General features: G+C 43.3%; 1 protein-coding gene across 2 annotated transcripts in view; it reads right to left on the bottom strand.

Moving 5' to 3' along the window:
- Positions 1-18,229, bottom strand: part of TJP1 (tight junction protein 1) — a 341,213-nt gene that overhangs the window by 134,077 nt on the left and 188,907 nt on the right. The window lies entirely within an intron of this gene.

The raw sequence follows: 18,229 nt of genomic DNA, 5'->3' as shown, positions 1-18,229 counted from the left end.
TAGTTCTTCACATCAGTTGGCCAAAGCATTGGCTTCACCTTCAGCATCAGTCCTTCCAATGAATTATCAGGGTTGATTTCCCTTAGGATTGACTGGTTTGATCTCCTTGCTATCCAAGGTACTCTCAAGAGTCTTCTCCAACATCTCAGTTCAAAAGCATCAATCTTCAGCACTCAGCTTTCTTTATGGTCCAACTCTCACATCCATACATGACTATAGGAAAAACCATGACTTTGACTTTGTGGGCAAAGTATAATGTCTCTGCTTTTTAATATGCTAAGTTTATCATAGCCTTTCTTCCAAGGAGCAAGTGTCTTTTAATTTCACGGATGTAATCACCATCTGCAGTGATTTTGGAGCCCAAGGAAATAAAGTCTGTCACTGTTTCCATTGTTTCCCCATCTATTTGCCATGAAGTGATGGGACCAGATGCCATGATCTTCATTTTTTGAATGTTGAGTTTTATGACAGCTTTTTCATGCTCCACTTTCAGTTTCAGCAAGAGGCTCTTTAGTTCCTCTTTGCTTTCTGCCATAAGTGTGGTGTCATGTGCATATCTGAGGCTATTGATATTTTTCCCAGCAATTTTGATTCCAGTTTGTGCTTTATCCAGCCTGGCACTCCGCATGATGTATTCTGCACATAAGTTAAATAAGCACGGTGACAACATACAGCCTTCACATACTTTTTTCCCAATTTGGAATCAGTCTGTTGTTCCATGTCCAGTACTAACTGTTGCTTCTTGATCTGCATACAGATTTCTCAGGAGACAGGTAAGGTGGTCTGGTATTTCCATCTCTTGTTTGTTGTGATCCACAAGTCAAAAGCTTTAGTGTAGCCAGATGAAGCAGAAGTAGATGTTTTCCTAGAATTCTCTTGCTTTTCCTATGATCCAACCAATGTTGGCAATTTGATCTCTGGTTCCTCTGCCTTCTCTAAATCCAGCTTGAACATCTGGAAGCTCTCGATTCACATACTGTTGAAGCCTAGCTTGGAGAATTTTCAGCATTACTTTGCTAGTGTGTGAGATGAGTGCAATTGTGTGGTAGTTTGAACATTCTTTGGCATTGCCTTCCTTTGGGATTGGAATGAAAACTGACCTTTTCCAGGCCTGTTGCCGCTGCTGAGTTTTCCAAATTTGCTGGCATATTGAGTATAGCACTTTAACAGCATCATCTTTTAGGATCTGAAATACTCAACTGGAATTCCATCACCTCTGCTAGCTTTGTCCATAGTGATGCTTCCCAAAGCCCATCATCATTTTTAAACTACCCAAATGGATAAGTTACACCTCTCTCAGAGAAAATAGTTCTAAAGCAAAGATGTAATTTGAATTTGTGGGAACAAAGTTTTAGTTTAGTTGAGAAAGTTGCCCTTATCTGATGACTTAACTTTTAACAGTCATTAAAAAATGAGTCATCTTCTCATCATATGAGTTTTTGCCTCAACCTAAACATAACAGCAAACAAACTGGGTGCAGTTGCTCCATCTTTTCCTAGGTTTTTTACATATCATCAAAGACCATTAAGCAGTTCTGAAGAAATAGCATACAAATATTCAGACCTCTTTTCTCCATTCTCCTCCTCAGTGTGTGTCCAAATCAGAGAAGGACATGCCTTTTATCTGCACTTTGGAAAGAGAATTTGGCAGGTGGTGGTGCAGGGAATACTATTTTATGTCAGGTCAAAGTTTTAATATCACATGATGCCTGAGAACAACGCCAGCCATCAGGTCGACAATCTCTTTGCATTTCTATAAATACAAACATTGCACTAAGTGCTTCTAAACATTTTGAGGAAGCTGAAAAGTAACCAAACACTTTCATTAGGAAAGTATCTCAGGTGAATCTTTTTAGGAGTGTTGTGTATGAGGTGTGCAGGAATGTAGCATGGGACACCATTTCAGTTTCTTCACTCAGACTAACTGGGATTCACAAGTGCTCTGTCTGCTGAACAGGCAGATAAACAGAGTAGGACAAGATATCAACAACCCTGCACTGTTTGCTTACTGAGATATCATTTAAACCTTCACGGAAACGAAAGAGTTAGTAGCTCATTCATGCCTGACTCTCTGCGACCCCAGGGACTGTAGCCTGCCAGGCTCCTCCATCTCTGGGATTTTCTAGGCAAGAATACCGGAGTGGGTTGCCATTTCCTTCTCCAGGGAATCTTCCTGACACAGGGATCAAACCCTGCTGCATTGCAGGCAGACTCCTTATGGTCTGAGCCATGGAAATGAAGATGATCTGAAATGTCAATTTGCAAATCAAAACACCTCACAGCTGGGTAGAAGACTTCTGCTGCCCTGATCTGACCACCCCTGACCTACTGCAGAAGCAGGATGTTGGACAAGCCCTGACAGGATCAGATCTAAGCCACACTGCCCAACACATCTGCCAGGGAGATTTCCTCTTTCTTTCCCACGTGGCACATTATTGTAACTTCTGGATTGAGAAATGTAACCTTCCTCAGTTTCACAGAGTAGTCGGGCAATAAGGTTGTATTGCATTCCTGTGGCCTGCCAGAGATTCTTCCACACCAGCTAGTCTCAATTGCGTATTGGTGTCTTTAGCAGAGATGGGGGACTTTTGATTGACTGGGAAATACCTGCCTATCCCAGCCCCAGTCGGTGGGCTCCCCCTCTGCACTTCCACAGCCCCTTCTCCGTGCCCTGCCCCCAATTCGTTCTGGGTGCTGCACTCTAGGCTCTGTTTGGGTCACCTGCTCATCCTGATCCAGTCCTCCAGGTTCCTGTGCATCTTTTTGCTTGTTGTTAAAATTTCATGGTCATTCTGTCTTTTTCAGTGAGGTCTGGGCAATGCCGCCACTGCTATTGCAATTGTTTCCATGTTAATTATCTGAATCCTTAGAAAGCATGATCAGAATGTTCCCAATGTTTAACACTTTAAGCAGCACACACAAAGCACACAGGTAACCAACAGTCAACACTGAATTCTTAATGCTTGGGTTGCACCACCCTTAACTACACACTTAAACCTCCCCAGCTGGGTGATGCAACAACGGTGCCGATTTACTGTGACCTGCAAATTGTGGTGCCCCCAGCGGTCAGCGCAAGAGTGACAACTGGCACAGAAGGCAAATAACCCATACAGGACCCATGAAACGCTAAAATGATGTTGTTTCCAGCGCCTATTTGGGGGCAGGGACCATCTTACAGGCTTTGTACTCCCCTTCACCCAACCTTCAGTACCAACACCAGAAGCCAGGGTTTCGTGTCCCCGGGTGAGGTTTCCTGGGACACAGGATATTGAGTGCTAGAATGAGGACACGCCATGCCAAGGAAGTCAGTGAGTCCCTCACGAACACCACAGAAGAGCCTTCTAGGGGGCCCTGGGCCAGGATGACCCCGCTCTTTGGCTCCAGTGGAACCTTTCTGGACAACCAGGTGGAGACGGATCAGGGAGCAGATAAACGGGCATGCCTCCTCCTCCTTTTCAGCTATATCCCCACTTTATCCCCAGACCAAAAGTTGTAACTGTCCACAGCCTCCTCACTCCCCAAAAGGAAGAGGGGCAGACTCTGAACCTGGAGAGCGCAGTGTACACACTTCCTCAGACATCGCTACTCAAGGCACAGAGAACTGCCCACAGCAGCACCTGCCATGAACACAAAGCACTGGTCTTCACTATCCACTATTTTTCTGTATTAGATGCCACGAACCATTCTGCATGTTTGGGATACAAGAAAGACTAGAGAGAACATCTCTCTCCTCAAAGAATCTCTCCTCCTAGAGAAGGAGACGATATACAAGAAAAGAACCAAAGAGTGAGGGCTGAGAGCAGGTGGAGACAAGGGAAGCAGAGAACAAGGAGGTTTGCTTGGATTGGGGCTTGGGGAAGGCATTCCCAGGAGGCAGGTCGGTGGGAGGGTAACATATGACACAGAAAAATATGGACCTGAGAATAAGTCCCTGTATTTCAAAGTGCTTGGAGCACATTTCAAAGGGTGCCACCACTTTGAGGGCAGGAGCTGGTATTTCCTATGAGAAGTAAGGAGACCCCACCAAGAGTGCACGTGACTGTATGCGGTTGACAAGAAGGAGAGGCAAGCCTGGCAGCATCCCCGCCAGCCTAGAGGGCTGGGTTTCTCCGTGACCAGACAGTAGGGGCGCTGATCCCCATGCCCCATGCAGTCTGGACTGGAGTCAGGTCTGGCAAGTCCACGACAAAGAGCTGAGCAAGCAGAAGGGCAGGGGGAAAATATTTCAGCAAAAATATTTAACCCACTGAAGATAATTTATATCTGCATACAAACAACCTGCTGATTAAAACGGATCCTTAACTGCTCATTAAAAGAAGGTCTGTCCTCCAGGACCTATATTTTGGAGCACTTAGTTACCACTGAATTGGAGTCACAGTATCAGCAAAGTAGAGAAAGGCTGCATTTATTTATATGCTATAACTTTACTTCTTTGACTAAGTAAATTTATACCATACGCGTTGGTGGAGATGCTGTCCATGGACTTCATGTGGGGTCTGCTGGCAGAGCCCACAGGATGTGCTGAGGGAAGAGACGCCAGAACAGGGCAAGAGAGGAGCCAAGGAAAACGCTAAGATTTTTTATTTAAGCTACTGAAAGTGTGGAGCCTCCATCAAGTAAGATCATATACCGTGTGGAAAAGCAGGTTTTGGTAGCTGATGTTAGCAGCTAGTTTTGGTGTGTTGTGCAATAGGCTCGTGTGGATGTCCACGGAGAAACACAGGGTCAGCATGGGAAATGTGATTGGACTTGAGGTCCAGAGTGAATGCAGAGATCATCAGTGTGAGGCTCTCTCTGAAGCCACTGGTGGTGACCTCAAACAGCAGGGGCTGTGAATGCACAGAAGAGACCCAGGATGGAGCATGCCAGGGTCAGAAGGCAGGGAGAAGCAGCCTAGGCGACTACAAATGAGGAACTAACAAGACAGAGGACAGTGTCTTAGAAGCCAAGTGAGGCTGATGTTTGAAGGAGGAGGGACTGATCAACTGTGAACTGTGGCAAATGCTGTCAACTGGCTAAGAACAAGAACTGACCAAATGGACACCCCAAATCCTCACAAAAGCTACATTAAACCAGTTTGTAATCTTTTAATAAGTCCTTATAATTAAACACAACATTTACAGACGTGTTTATCTCCTTTCCTAAATCTCACTGAAACGACACCAAGTTATAAACACACAAGGACAAAGAGACAGCACTGGTCAGGAAGTGTCTCCTTCCTCTCCCTCTCCCCTAAAACCTTAATCAGACCCTGGAATCTATTTCAGACAACATCCCAACAGACCTTCAAAATGCTTGAAGCAGAAACTGACAAAGATGAAAAGCCCCTCCTTGCAGTTAGGAACTGCAAGCTCCTCTCAGCAGGTCTGATTAAAGTTTATAGCACTAAATATTTGAATGGAAAATGCTGGAAGGTCTCAAATTAATAACCTAATTTCCTACCTCAAGAAACTGGGGGTGGGGGTAGGGAGAGCAAATTCAGGCCAAAGCAAACAGAAGGAAGTAATACAGATAAGACTAAAACCAAGCAAAATTAAAAACAGAAAAACAAAAGAAAAAGCAAAAACCAAAAGGCTGGTTCTTGGGGGAGGAGGATCAATAAAATTAAACAAAAGTCTAATGAGACTGCCAAACATAAAAAGAGAGAAAACACAAAAGACCATTATCAGGAATGAAATAAGGGACATCAGTACAGATCCCATAGTCAGTGACAAGATAACAAGGAAATCCCATGAACAACCTTTTCAAAAATTTGAAAACTCAAAAGAAATGGACTAAATATCTCAAACCCCAAAAACTACCAAAACTCAACCAAGATCAAATAATCAATCTGAATAGTCTTGCTACGTTTAAAAAATGTGTATCTAACTTTAAAGCTTCCAAAAGATAAATTTTCAAGGCCAGAAGGATTCACTGGGGAATTCTACCAGACATTTAAGTAAGAATTAACACCAATCAAGGGCCACCCTGGTGGCTCAGCAGTAAAGAATCCATCTGCCAATGCAGGGGACATGGGTTCAACCTCTGGGTCAGCCAGATCCCCTGGAGGAGGAAATGGCAACTCATTCCACTATTCTCGCCTAGAGAATCTCATGGACAGAGAAGCCTGGCAGGCTACAGTACATGGAGTAGCACAGAGTCAGCCGTGACTGAGTGACTAAACACTACCACCACCACTAGTCAAAATCCCTCCAAGATATTTATTGACACAATATTGTTTCAAAGTATAAATAAGGAGAAGTATATATTAAGAAGAGGTGGCAAGAATACACAGAACTCTACAAAAAAGATCTTCAAGACCCAGAAAACCATGATGTGACCCAGATCACTCACCTAGAGCCAGACACCCTGGAGTGCGAAGTCAAGCGGGCCTTAGGAAGCATCACTATGAACAAAGCTAGTGGAGGTGATAGAATTCCAGTTGAGCTATTTCAAATCCTGAAAGATGATGCTGTGAAAGTGCTGCACTCAATATGCCAGCAAATTTGGAAAACTCAGCAGTGGCCACAGGACTGGAAAAAGTCAGTTTTCATTCCAAGCCCAAAGAAAGGCAAAGCCAAAGAATATTCAAACTTCCACACAATTGCTCTCATCTCACATGCTACATGAACCATGAACTTTCAGATGTTCAAGCTGGTTTTAGAAAAGGCAGAGGAACCAGATTTCAAATTGGCAACATCTGTTGGATCATCGAAAAAGCAAGAGAGTTCCAGAAAAAAAACATCTATTTCTGCTTTATTGGCTATGCCAAAGCCTTTGACTGTGTGGATTACAATAAACAGTAGAAAATTCTGAAAGAGATGGGAATACCAGACCACCTGACCTGCCTCTTGAGAAATCTGTATGCAGGTTAGGAAGCAACAGTTACGACTGGATATGGAACAACACACTAGTTCCAAATAGGAAAAGGAGTATGTCAAGGCTGTATATTGTCACCCTGCTTATTTAACTTATATGCAGAGTACGTCAAGAGAAACACTGGGCTGGAGGAAGCACAGGCTGGAATCAAGATTGCTGGGAGAAATATCAGTAACCTGAGATATGCAGATGACACCACCCTTATGCCAGAAAGTGAAGAAGAACTAAAGAGCCTCTTGATGAAAGTGAAACAGGAGAGTGAAAAAGTTGGCTTAAAGCTCAACATTCAGAAAACTAAGATCATGGCATCTGGTCCCATCACTTCATGGCAAATTGATGGGGAAACAGTGGAAACAGTGGCTGACTTTAGTTTTCTGGGCTCCAAAATCACTGTGGATGGTGACTGCAGCCACGATATTAAAAGATGATTACTCCTTGGAGGGAAAGTTATGACCAACCTAGACAGCATATTAAAAAGCAGAGACATTACTTTGCCAACAAGGGTCCGTCTAGTCAAGGCTATGGTTTTTCCAGTAGTCATGTATGGATGTGAGAGTTGGACTATAAAGAAAGCTGAGTGCCGAAGAATTGATGTTTTTGAACTATGGTGTTGGAGAAGACTCTTGAGAGTCCCTTGGACTGCCAGGAGATCCAACCAGTCCATCCTAAAGGAGATCAGTCCTGGGTGTTCATTGGAAGGACTGATGCTGAAGCTGAAACTCCAAGACTTTGGCCACCTGATGCGAAGAGCTGACTCATTTGAAAAGACCCTGATGCTGGGAAAGATTGAGGGCAGGAGGAGAAGGGGACAACAGAGGATGAGATGGTTGGATGGCATCACCGACTCAACGGACATGGGTTTGGTTGGAGTCCGGGAGTTGGTGAGGGACAGGGAGGCCTGGCGTGCTGTGGTTCATGGGGTCGCAAAGAGTCAGACACAACTGAGCAACCAAACTGAACTCACACAGATGACACCATCCTTCTGGCAGAAACCGAAAAAGAACTTAAGAGCCTCGTGATGAAAGTGAAAGCAGAGAGTGAAAAAGCTGTCTTAAAACTCAACATTAAAAAAACAAAGATCATGGCATCTGGTCCTATCACTTCATGGCAAATAGAAGGAGAAACAATGGAAGCAGTGACAGACTTTATTTCCTGGGCTCTAACATCACTGCAGATGGTTAATGCAGCCATAAAATCAAAGGACCTTTTCTCCTTGGAAGAAAAAATATGACCAATCTAGACAGCATATTAAAAAGCAGAGACATTACTTTGGCAACAAAGGTCTGTCTAGTCAAAACTATGGTTTTTCCAGTAGTCATGTATGGATGTCAGAGTTGGACTATAAAGAAAGCTGAGCGCCAAAGAAATGATGCTTTTGAACTGTGGTGTTGGAGAAGACCCTCCAAAGTCCCTTGGACTGCAAGGGGATCCAACCAGTCCAATCTAAAGGAGATCAGTCCTGGGTGTTCATTGGAAGTACTGATGCTGAAGCTAAAGCTCTAATACTTTGGCCACCTGATGCAAAGAACTAACTTATTGGGAAAGCCCCTGATGCTGGGAAAGATTGAAGGTGGGAGGAGAAGGGAATGACAGAGGATGAGATGGTTGGATGGCATCACCAACCCAATGGATATGAGTTTGAGCCAGCTCTGGGAGTTGGTGATGGACAGAGAAGCCTAGCAAGCTACAGTCAATGGGGCTGCAAAGACTCGGACTGAGTGAATGAAGTGAACTGAATACAGAGGAAGACAAAGAAATTAGGTAGATTCATTTTGAAAAAATAAATAAAATGGGAGGAATCAAGTCTATGTGGTCTCAGGAATCAAGTCTATGTGGTTTATTACACATCTACAGTAACCAAGACTATGTGATATGGACAAAGATCAGTACGACCCCTACAGACACGCCGGACTCATCTTGACAAAGGTGCAATTCAAAGAAAGGACAGCTTTTCGAACAAGTACTGCTGTAGCAATCAGACATTCATTGCCCCCCCCAAAAAATGAATATGGACCAAAATCTCACATCTTATATATAAACTAATTCAAAATTGATCAGACACTTAAATGCAAAAGCTTTAGTGAAAAAAAGAAAAAATACTTCAGATCTCAGGTTAGGTAAATATTCATTGGAAGGACTGATGCTAAAGCTGAAGCTCCAATACTTTGGCCACGTGATGCAAAGAACTGACTCATTGGGAAAGGCCCTGATGCTGGGAATTACTGAGGGCAAAAGGAGAAGGGGGCAACAGAGGAGGAGATGGTTGGATGGCATCACTGAGTCAACAAACATGAGCTTGAGCAAACTCCAGAAGATAGTGAAGGGCAGGGAAGCCTGGTGTGCTGCCATTCATGGGGTCAAAAGAGCCGTACACGACTGAGCAAATGAACAACAAGAACAAAGATTTCCGAAACTCAACACCGAAAGGACAACCCACAAGAGGAAATGGTGAAGAACTGTACATCATCAAACTTTAACACTTTTGCTCTGCCAAGGACCCTGTTAAGATGATGGAAAAGACAAGCCACAGACTGAAAGAAAATATCTGCAAACCACACACCTAACAGAGAGACTAAAATATATAAGGAACAGACGTTTCACTGAAGGGAATATTCAGATGGTTATTAGCATGAAAAGATGTTCAACATCCTGAGCCCTCAGGGAGATGCACATGCAGTGAGGTACCACCACACATTTATCAGTCAAAACCTGCTTTGTGACAATACCAAATGCCTGGAAAGGACCTAGGAAAACTGGGTCACTCATACATGGCTGGGCTGCCCAGGTGGTGCTAGTGGTAAAGAACCTGCCTCCTGACGCAGGAGACACAGGTTCGAACCCTGGCTCTGGAAGATCCCCTGAAGCAGGACATGGCAACCCACTCCCATATTCTTACATGGAGAACCCACAGAGGATCCTGATGGGCTATAGTCCATAGGGTCACAAAGAGTCAGACATTACCACACGCATACATTGCTGGTGGAAACGCAGTATGGTAGAGCCACTCTAAAAATGTTTGGCAGTTTTTTATGAAAGTAAACATGCAATTAGTGCACCCAGAAATTTCATTCTTGGGCATTCATCTCAGGAAAATTAAAACTGATATGCACACGAGAACCTGTACATGAATAATGTTCATAGCAGCTTTACTTGTAAGAGCCCCAGACTAGAATCAGGCCAGGTATTCTTCAGCAGGTGAGTTACACTGGGGTCCAGTTATACCAGGGAATGCTATTTGTCAATAAAAACGAAAAACCAATTTAAATCTGTAAAAATTTGACTGAATCTCCAGGAAATCATATGGAGTGAAATAAGCCAATCCCAGAAGGTTCAGTCTGCACCGAATGCTTGATTCCATTTATATGACATTTGAAATGATAGCATCTTACAAACAGAGAATTAGCTGTTGTCAGGAGTTAGGGACCTGCCAGGGGAAGGGAAAAAGTTGCATGTGGTTATAAAAAAGCAACATGAGAGTTTATTGTGGTGTTGGAAATAGTATCTTGACTGTAGTGGCAGATACACAAACCTACACATGTTGCACAAGTGGTGAAACTGTATAGAACTTAATATACATATATAAATAAAACTAAGGAAATATCAATAAGATCAGTGGATTGTATCAATGTCAATAACCTGGCTGTGATATTAAACTGTCCCCATTTATAAAATGTTATAAATGGGGAAACTGACAAAGTACTCAAGGGACTTCTCTATATTGATTTTTGTAACTGCATGTAAAATTACAATTATCTGAATAAAATTTTAATTAAAAATATAAAAGGCTAGATAAACAGAAATATTCATATCAAAGGGGCTCCATTTTTTCCTACAAACTTCATATTTAACACAGTGGCCACGCTATAAAGACTGAATAAGAGGAACAGATACCCTGTGGTTATTTATCAACATATCAAAACTAAACTAAATACAAGTACTTTCTAAAAATAAATTCAAAGCTCTGTAAAATGTAATCAGACAAGGTTACTAAATGTCCTTGTTTTCCGGATCATGACAGTGATTTCCTTACATCAAAACCTAGAAATGAATATCCTTTGTTGACTGACTTTCACGATGAATGCTGTTCTGCCACCATAACAATACCAAGGAGACGGTGGTTTTTTCACGAGAGGCTCCCTCATGGAGGGAGCAACCATGCATTTGCATCTCCAGGCGGTTGCAGCACCATCTCCACATCACCACCAGGTTCCCACGAAGCAGGGAGAACGAAGTGGATGCATCTCAGTACCTCCCCTCTAATAATACATGGAGACACGACCAGTCAGTCCATTCTTGTGCCATGACATTTTCAGAAGAAATCATGTAATTACTCGGAAAAATATAAGTATTGATCAAATATGTATTTACCATGTGCAGGAAGTTAGGTGAACAATGAGAAGGGGCCCCTTTAGCTAACCGACCAATAACCACCTAATCCCACCAAACAGTTTATCAGTCCTGCCCATGATACACCCACCAGTCCTACAAAAATTGGGGGCCAAGAAAAACCCCTTACTGACTTGTTATTGTTCAGTCACTCAGTCATGTCCGACTCTTTGTGACTGCAGCACGCCATGTCCTTCACCATCTCCCAGAGTTTGCTCACACTCACGTCCACTGAGTCAGTGATGCCATCCAACCAACTCATCCTCTGCCTACTGGTGGGACTGTCCCTACTCTGGAACATGTTTTATACTGAAGTAACCTTTGGTGGTCACTGGACTCATTCAGTTCAGTTCAGTTCAGTCACTCAGTTGTGTCTGACTCTTTGTGACCCCATGAACCGTAGCACGCCAGGCCTCCCTGTCCCTCACCAACTCCCGGAGTTTACCCAAACTCATGTCCATTGAGTTGGCGGTGCCATCCAACCATCTCATCCTCTGTTGTCCCCTTCTCCTCCTGCCTTCAATCTTTCCCAACATTAGGGTCTTTTCAAATGAGTCAGCTCTTCGCATCAGGTGGCCAAAATACCAGAGTTTCAGCTTTAACATCAGTGCTTCTAATGAACACCCAGGACCGATTTCACTTAGGATGGACTGGCTAGATCTCCTTGCAGTCCAAGGGACTCTCAAGAGTCGTCTCCAACATCACAGTTCAAAAGCATCATTAGCTGCTCATAAATATTCCATGAATACATACATCTAATTAGAGTAGACTGAATTATGAGAAAAAGAGGAGGATAGAGAATCTTGTTATATAACCAGCAGCTGTCAATCAACAACCCCCCTGGATTATGCAAATAGCCCTGCCTTAAAAACTCTGTATTGCAGCCTTCTGGGGCCACTGCCTCCCCTGGCATGGCCCACCTCTCCCTTGAGGTGTCCTCTCTGTTCTTCCTTTCTGTGTGCTCAGTCATGTCCATCTCTTTGAGACCTGTTCTTTCTTTCCTTATTGTTAATAAGCTTTCTTGCAACAGATAAGACGTCATTCTTCTCTGCGTCCTTACCAGGAACTGAGGTCCATGGGAGGAAGGGTCTCCAGACTCTACTACACTAACATAGATACAAAAAAGATAGAGAAGCACCAAAAAGCTATAAACAAGACAGACATCCTCTGTGCTGGCAACTGGGGAGTGGCGTCCACAGTAGGGTGAATGGTGGCCCAAGAGAAAAGTCCACACCCTGATCCGCAGGAACTGAAAAATGTGACCTTGTTTGGGAAAATGGGTCTTTACAGATAAGGTTTCTGAGATAGGAGGCTATAAATCCAGTAAGCGTCCTTCCTTTCATGACGGAGGCAGAGGAAGTGTAAGGGAAACAGGGAGAAGGGTGTGAAGCCCAGCAGAGGCTGGAGGGCAGAGGCCGCCAGCCTGGCACGCCCAGCACTGCCCAAGCCACCCAGACTGGAGGGGACAAGGGTCAGTCTCTCCTGGCCTCCTGCAGGGAGCGTGGCCCTGCCAGATTCCGGACTTCCAGCCTCCAGGACTGTGTGCTAATTTGTTAGAGCTGTCTCCCTTCAGCAGGAATACAATCCACATACCTGCCAGTCAGAGGAAAACATGAAAACCACTATCTTTCAAATTCAGGATAAAATAGGTCTCAAGAATACCATAGGGCAGATTCCTCGGTGGTAAAGAGTCCACCTGCCAATAAAAGAGACATGGGTTTGACTGCTAGTCTGGGAAGACCCTACATGCCTTGGAGCAACTAAGCCTGTGCACTGCAAGTACTGAGCCTGTGCTCTGGAGCCTGGAAGTCACAACTACTAAGCCCATGCACTGCAACTACGGAAACTCAAGCACTTAGATAGAGCCCGTGCTCTGCAACAAGAGAAGCCACCTCAGTAAGAAGACCACACACCGCAACTAGAGTAACCCCCGCTCGCTACAACTACAGAAAAACCTGCACAGCACAAAGACCCAGCACAGCCGAAAATAAATAAATGGCTTTTTTAAAAAAAGAATACCTTAGGGCTCTAGCTCACAAAAGTGTGAAAATACGAAACACAGTATCAAGGAATAACTTTAGCCAACTATGCATGGACCTATATGAAAACAAAGAAGAAAGTTAATATCTATTTTCTTAATTATTATTTATACTTGTTTATTTATTTAAGTCAAGAAGTGGGACATGCCCAGCTCCTGAGCAAAGGACCAAACACTGTAAGATGCAAGTTAGTCTCAAATTTGTTTGACACAATGAGAAAAAAAAAAATCCCAAATATATTTTTCAAAGGAATGTAAATGATCCCAAAGTACAAATGATGTAAAAATCTAGTGGTAAAAAGGGTTTATGAAGTAAACTGACAGATATGATGATAACAAGACCTGCTGGATACTAGACATGATATAAAGGTATAACTAATAAAACATAAGGAAGAAACTAAAATGGAGCAGAACAGATAACAGAGAAATAAATCCTGTTATATAAGAGAATTAATCTATGGTAAAACCAGCAACAGGGAAGAGAGTATCAAATCAGTAAGCTTTACAAGGACAAAGGCTGGCACCCAGGTGGGGTAAGGTGGGGATGGGGAAGGATTCCTATCTTTGTATCATGCTGTATGTGACAATGAACTACACAAGAACTGAAGACAAATTAAATAAGTAAGCCAGAAAGAGTGGGTTTCCTAGGTGGCTCAGCGGCAAAGAATCTGCCTACCAGTGTAGGAGACATAGTCGGACATGAGTGATCCTGGGTCAGGAAGATCTCCTGGAGAAGGAAATGGCAATTCACTCCAGTATTCTTGCCTGGAGAATCACATGGACAGAGGAGCCTGGTGGACTACAGTCATTGCAGCTGCTTAGTCACTTCAGTCATGTCTGACTCTGTGCGACCCCATAGCCGACAGCCCACCAGGCTCCGCCATCCCTGGGATTCTCCAGGCAAGAACACTGGAGTGGGCTGCCATTTCCTTCTCCAATGCATGAAAGTGAAAACTGAAAGTAGAGTCACTCACTAACTGACTCTTCGCGACCCCATGGACTGCAGCCTACCAGGCTCCTCTGCCCATGGGATTTTCCAGGCAAGAGTACTGGAGTGGGTTGCCATTGCCTTCTCCGACTATAGTCATTAGGAAAATGCAAATAAAAACCGTGATGAGACACCCCTTCATAACCACGAAGATGGCTATAATCAAAAAGACCAATAATAACAAGAGCGGGAGGACACAGAAAAGCTGAACTTCCATGTATCACTGATGGGGATGTAAAATGGCTCAGCTGCTTTAGAGAATAGTCTAGCAGTTCCTCAAAAGGTTAAATACAGAGTTACCAGCAATCCCACACCCAAGAGAACTGAGAATATACACCTTGATAAAAACTTGTAAACAGAGCAGCATTATGTCACAATAACCAAAGAGCAGAAACAGCACAAACATCCACCAACTGATGACTGAACAAACTGCAGTCTGTTCACACAACAGAGTATTGCTCAGCCCTAAGAAGGAGCAAAGTGTGGCTACCATACGAATAAGTCTTGACGACATCATGTTAAATGAAAGAAGCCTGATACGAAAGGTCACATATCGCATTATCTCATCTGTATGAAACGTTGGGAAGAGGCAAATCCATAGACCGGTGATGACAGAGGCTCAAGAGAGGGTAACTCGGGGTGACTGATAATCACCACGAAGTTCTTTTGGAGTGAAGGAATCATTCTGGTATTATGAAGTTGCATTTTTATCTTAAACTACATCATGAAATAAATGTGGAAGCAAAAATTTTAAAATAAAAAGAACAGAAGAATATTTCAACAATCTTTCACTGGGAGAGGTCACCCTTCTAAGCATGACATGGATTAAAGAAATTTTAAAGGATGGATGAACTTAATAAAATTTACAAACTTTGACAACACAAGAGACTTTCCGAATGGTTACTGTTGGACTGAAAAGAGGTGGTTACAATTAAAGTTTTTAAAAGGCCAGAGCAGTAGACACCTGAAGGTCTGTCTCCTTCACATGTGGACCCACCCTTGGGCCCTGGTCGTGTTTTTCTATCACATGGACAAAAGCAGAGGAGGCCTCAAGTGTCTGCTCCAGGGCCCTCTGGCCAACATATAGCCTGCCTTTGGCAGCTGGGAGATAATTAGGACTGTTGCTTTTTTTTTTTGGTTTGTTTTTTTTTTTGGTCACACAACGAAGCCTGTAGGATCTTAACTCCCAACCAGGCATCACACTCGCACCTCCAAGCACCCCCAGCAGTGGAAGCACAGAGTCTTAACCACTAGACTACCTGGGAAGTCCCCACACTGGGTACTCTTAAATAAACAAGCCTGTATCAGTTAGTGGCTCGTAACAAATGTTGCCTCATTTCCAAGATTATTATTATTAGAAAGTGTTTTATTATTAAAACAATGGCTTTCTTTTGTTTTTTAATTTTTTTGGCCGTGCTGATTCTTAGTCACAGGACGCAGGATTTTTAGTTGCAGCATGTGAACTCTTAGTTATGGCATGTGGGGTCTAGTTCCCTGACCAGGGATCAAACTCCCTCTGCAATGGGGGACTGGAGTCTTAGCCACTGGACCACCAGAAAAATCCTTATTTGTTTCTAAATCTTCTAAGTGTTTATGCCTTTGGGTTTTTGCCCAGTGTTTCTGTATTAACATTCCAATTTTAACATTGTCATCTTCCTAAAATCCAACCAGGAAGTCAGCTCTAACACTACACCTGAAAGCACGCCAGCTTGCGGCTGGATGGTCTTGTCCGTGGGTCTGTCTTATTTACAGGACCATCTTATTTAGAAAGCCAACTGTTTTGTGTCATACATTTCTCTGTATGGTGGAAATTAATTTTTGGTTGGTTTTTATTTTTACATCTATGCTCAATCATTTCATGACTTTTTAAAATGAAGTGTAGTTTCCATTGCACACCAAAGTGATTCAGTCATGTGTGTGTGTATATATTTTTGTTGTTCAGTCAGTCGTGTCCAAGTCTTTGAGACTCCATGGACTGCAGCATGCCAAGCTTCCTTGTCCTTCCTACTATCTCCTACAGTTTGCTCAAACTCATGTCCATTGAGTTGATGATGCCATCCAACCATCTCATCCTATGTCATCCCCTTCTCCTCTTGCCCTCAATCTTTCCCAGCATCAGGGTCTTTTCCAGTGAGTCAGCTTTTCACATCAGGTGGCCAAAGGATTGAAGCTTCAGCATCAGTCCTTGCAATAAGTATTCAGGGTTGACTTCCTTTAGGATCGACTGGTTTGATCTCCTTGCAGTCCAAGGGACTCTCAAGAGTCTTCTCCGTGAACACCACAGTTCGGAAAAGGCATCAGTTCTTCGACGCTGAGCCTTGTTTATGGTCCAACTCTCACATGCATACATGACTACTGGAAAAACCATAGCTTTGACTATATGTACCTTTATCAGCAAAGTGATGTCTCTGCTTTTTAATACACTGTCTAGGTTTGTCATAGCTTTTCTTCCAAGGACTGTCTTTTAATTTCATATATATATATACACATATGCACATGTATACATACACACACATATATATACATATACATGTAACATATATATCTATTCTTTTCCAGATTATCTATTCTTTTCCATATTCTTTTCTTTATATGTAATAACAAAATGCTGAGTGCACTTCCCTTTGCTACAATGATTTTATAACCTGACAAGAAAATATCTTGGGGAGAAAAACTGATTGCAGGACATCTTCAAAGATACGCTGGCCACCACCCGAATGAAACCACAAGCACATGTGTCCTGCAGACACACCCTCTGTCTCTGCCCTGCCTCCACACCACTGTCAAGGGGACGATGACCTCACACCTGCTGTCCACACCACGTCCCTGTCCTGGGGACTGCATCCCTCTCCCAGGGACTGTGTCCCTCCCCTGGGGGATCACATCCCACTCTCTGGCCTCACTCTTCCCGAGAGTCCTTCGTACCCTCAGTTCACCGCCCTCCTCTTCTCCTGTCCATGTTGCCTGGATCCAGAGAGCAGGCTGGAATCACAGGCTCTGCTTTCCAGTTGTCCTAAGGTCATCCAGGTCAGACTTGCACAACTATACTCCACCTACTGAGAGAACATGCCACACTTGCTCCAGGGTAACCGAAGTGTGTGCACTGCAGACAGGACTACTGTATACTATGAGTCTTGCAGGTGGAACCCTACACACGTTCTGGTCCTGCTGAAGCAGAACCAGGACACAAGAACAGAAGATGCTATGTATACTGTAGAAAAGCTCTCACAGGGATTGAACAAAACAGCTTTCTTGAGATTTGTATAATTCACATATGAAGACACTGTTTTAAAGTGTACAAACTCAGTGGCTTTTAGTATATTCACAAAGAAGTGCAACTATCACCAGTATCTAATTTCTGAACATTTTCAGGACCCTGTTAAGGACCTCGTTCCAAGTAATCATCACACCCTACTCTGCTCCCCTTCCCAACCTTCTAGTCCCTGGCAACTACTAATCTATTTTCTGCCTCTGTGAATTTGCCTACTCTGAGTCTTTCATACTCATAGAAGGATAGAATATGTGGCCTTTTGTGACTGGCTTCTTTCTCTCACACACACAATATTTTCAAGGTTTACTCATGTTGTAGCATGTGTCAGTATTCCATTTATTTTCATGTCTGAATAATATTCTATCATATGAATATACCAAAATCTGTTTACCCATATATCAGCTGATGGGCATTGGGACTATTATGAAATAAAGTTGCTACATATGTTTATATATAAGTTTTTGAGTGAACGTACATTTTCAACTCTCTTATGTACAGACCCTTAGGAATGGAATTGTTGGGTCACATGGTGACTATACCCTTCACGGATCACAGTCCTGGCATGGTTAAGGGACTTACATAAGTCAGTGAAGCTATGAGCCATGCTGTGCATGGGTACCCAAGAAAGACGGGTCACAGTAAAGATTTCTGACAAAATGTGCTCCACTGGAGAAGGGAATGGCAAACCA

This window comes from Odocoileus virginianus, chromosome 16 (genome assembly GCF_023699985.2).
Source record: "Odocoileus virginianus isolate 20LAN1187 ecotype Illinois chromosome 16, Ovbor_1.2, whole genome shotgun sequence".
NCBI classification, from domain to species: Eukaryota; Metazoa; Chordata; class Mammalia; order Artiodactyla; family Cervidae; genus Odocoileus; species Odocoileus virginianus.
This window is presented reverse-complemented; position numbering and strand designations above follow the sequence as displayed.